Genomic DNA, 3,465 nt, shown 5'->3' on the forward strand with positions numbered 1-3,465 from the left:
TATTTTTTCCATTCTTTTGACTTTGTTTCATTGTTTATTGATGTTTCATAGAGTGCTTAGCCTCCATTTGCCCAATTCTAACTTTTTTTGTGATAGAAAAAAAGGTAGATTTATTCCAACTGAGTCCATTTCAATATAAGGAAGGGGATAAGAGAATATCCCCCTATCTTCAGGAGGGTGTTCTTCCATTCACTCTTCCATCCAGGGGAATTTTATATACATATATATAAAATCTCTAAAAAAATGAAAGCTTTGGGGCAGCTAGGTGGCACAGTGAATAGAGCACTGGTCCTGGATTCAGGAGGACCTGAGTTCAAATCCGGCCTCAGACACATAACACTTACTACCTGTGTGACCCTGGGCAAGTCACTTAACCCCATTGCCTAACCAAAAAAAAAAAAATGAAAGCTTTGAAGGATTAATGTGAACATCGGGCCCTCAGAGGGTCTCCAGGAAGGGGAGACATGATCTCTCCTTTCCTCTTTCCTTCTTGGAGCTGACTGGTATGTCCCAAGCAGAGGAAGGAGTACCAGCAGATGAAATGAGGAATGGACCAAGGATAGAAGGGGAAGGTGGAGACCCCTGCCTCAAATCTACATGCCAGGAGGGAATGACAGGGCTGGGCCAACACCTCCTTGGGGTCTTCTAAGGGGGCTGAAGGCCATGGTGGGGAGTCAGCTTCTACAGCTCATGCCAAAGCTTGAGGCAGGAGGGATTGGTAGAGGGCTGGCTTCCCAGTGGCTTCTGGCCATGGACAGCCCCACTTTGGAGCTCCTAAAACAAAGCATCTATCATCACCTGTTTAACTTTCTGAAGCTCTTTGCACATCTCCTCCAGCAGTTCCTGTTTGATCTTGTCTAAGTTAGGCTCCTTGTGGGTGCTGAGAGTCAAGGTTAGGGCCTCACAGGTCATTGCTGATGTGGAAGACTTCATCCTAGGCAGGGTTATGTTGTTCTTCTCCCATGGTGTCCAAACAGGTTCATTTTGTGTGGAAAATCTTGTTTCAGCTTCTTCCTGATTGTCAGGTTTGTTCTTGGATGGGGGCTTCTCCCCAATCAAAGTTGTTTTCCTCCTCCAGGCCAGCATGGTGCTCATTTCTTCCTTAACCCACCCCTGGTGCTCTGAGTGCTTTCAGCTTTTGGGTTGGGAGGGGTCCTGGAGGACTCATGCTTGCACACCTTCCTGAGTTTGGTTCCTGTGAGGACTGAAGCCAGGCCTGGGGCACTCCCACCCACTGGGGCCTTGGGCAGACAGTAGTAGGAGTGCTGGGGGTGGACCTCCTGCCCCACCTAAGGCCAGAGGCTCTGCTCCTGAGGGGAGTAGCCCAGGGGGAGAAGGGGTTCTGAAGAGAGTGGGGGCTCCCCAGCTGGGGAAGCACCTGGGCTTCCTGCATTGGAAACCCAGTGTTCTCTTTCCACCTGCTCCAAGTGTTCTAGCTATTGCCTCCTTTGCTGCTCCACCTCTTCTGGTGAGGGTCCACTATGGACAGACCAGGATGCAGGGGGTGGGGGGTTGACCCACATCCTTCTAAGGCCTTTGGGAATTAGTCATCCCTACAGCAAACTGAGCAACATCTTCTTTGCTGCCAAAGTTGAGGCCCCAGACCAGGAGGGCATTCCACCACTAGTGGAAATTGAGCATGGTTCAGTTGTACTTAATACCCTGGACAATGGCACAGTTAATAACAACCTGGTGATCTGGTTGCATCTTTTAGCCCATAACATGGAAGGCATTGGTGCTAGAACTGTGGTAGATTTGGACTCTGCTTAAAACCTGGGGCCTATCCCAGCAATAAACACTTTTTATTGATGTCATCCTAAACCATCATTCTGGCCCAGCTAGAGCAGAGCAAGTTCTCACTCATGGTGGGGTACTGGAGGAATAGGCTGGACCACACTGGGCTCCCAAGCTCTGGGGTACACCTGTAAACTCTGGAGAAGGGGCAGAGGTAGGGGACCCAGAACTCTGGTCAGATCTGGGGCCAGACTGCCCCATGGAAAGCTGCAGCTTCCTCCCCAATTCTAACTTTTAAGGAATTATTTTCTTGAGTGAGTTTTTGTACCTCCTCTTCCACTTGACCAATTCTGTTTTTCAAGGCATTCCTCAATTCATTGGATTTTTGTGCCTCTTTTACCATTTGGCCTATTCTGTTTTGTAAGGTGTTATTTTCTTCAGTATTTTTTTTTGTTCCTCCTTTATCAAGCTGTTGACTTGTTTTTCATGATTTTCTTGCATAATTCATTTCTCTTCCCATTTTAACTCTACCTCTCTTACTTGATTTTAAAAATCTTTTTGAGCTCTTTCATGACCTGAGAATAATCCATATTTCTTCTTTGAGCCTTTGGATGCAGGGACTATGACTTTGTTGTCATCTTCTGGGTATGTGTCTTGATCTTTTTTGTCAACACAGTACCTTTCTATGGTCAGAATTTTTTTTTGTTATTTGCTCATTTTCTAGCATATCTCTTGACTTTTAACTCTATGCTAAAGTGTGGCTCTGCTTCCCAAGTGGAGGGGGCACTGTTATAATATTCAGCTTTTTTTTGCAGCTCTTTTAAGAGGTAATTCTGGGGACCTGTAAGTTTTTGGCTCTTTCAAGGTGGTGTGATCTAGAGATAGGTATTAACTACTCTTTTGTATTGTGCACTGGTTGGTGAGCAACCACAAGCCCTTTTTTCAACCCTGGAAATGTGATCAGGATTCCTGCTCCCCTGTGGCTGCAAGCTCTGCTATGCTAGTTCTCCTCCTTGCACTGGGACTAAGATCTAGGTATAGGCAATGCAACAGAGTCCTTCCCCAGGTTCCAGCAATGTAATCCCTATAAATCTCCTTCTAACCCATTGTCTGATACCCTTACCATCTGTGAACTGAGAGGTCTGGAAACTACCACTGCTACCATTGACTCAGTCACTCTGAGGCCTGTTCTTTATTTGCTGGGACCTGTCTGTGCTAGTGTGGCCTGTGTTGGATTACACTCCTTTCTCACCCTGGAACAACAGACCTTTCCTGCTGAACTTCCAAATTGTCTTATGCTGGAAAATTGTTTCATTCTGTCTATTTATGGGTTAAACCACTCTAGAATTTGTTTAGAGGCATTATTTAAAGGTATTTGGAGGGGTTTGGTAGAGAGCTCAGGTGAGTCCCTTCCTTTACTCCACCATCTTGGCTCTGTCTCTCTTAAATGGATTTAAAAAATAGGTTTTGCATAAACAAAATCAATGTAGCAAAAATTAGAAGAAAAGCAGGAAACTGGGAAAGAATTTTTACAGCAATTTTTTCTAATAAAGGCCTCTTTCTCAAATATATAGGGAACTGAGTCAAATTTATAAGAAGAGCCATTCCTCAAATGATGAATGGTCAAAGGACTTGAATAAGCAGGTTTCAGAAGAAGAAATCAAATCTATAGTCATATAAAATGCTCTAAATCACTATTGATTAGAGAAATACAAACTAAAACAACTCTGA

The 3,465-nt window shown here is 44.8% G+C and overlaps 1 pseudogene; it reads right to left on the reverse strand.

Moving 5' to 3' along the window:
* Nucleotides 1-774: 774 nt before the first annotated feature.
* On the reverse strand, nt 775-1,864 carry LOC114039683 (annotated as a pseudogene).
* Between the last annotated feature and the right edge of the window lie 1,601 nt (nt 1,865-3,465).

The sequence above is a fragment of the Vombatus ursinus genome, unplaced genomic scaffold (assembly GCF_900497805.2).
Source record: "Vombatus ursinus unplaced genomic scaffold, bare-nosed wombat genome assembly UNPS02000749.1, whole genome shotgun sequence".
NCBI classification, from domain to species: Eukaryota; Metazoa; Chordata; class Mammalia; order Diprotodontia; family Vombatidae; genus Vombatus; species Vombatus ursinus.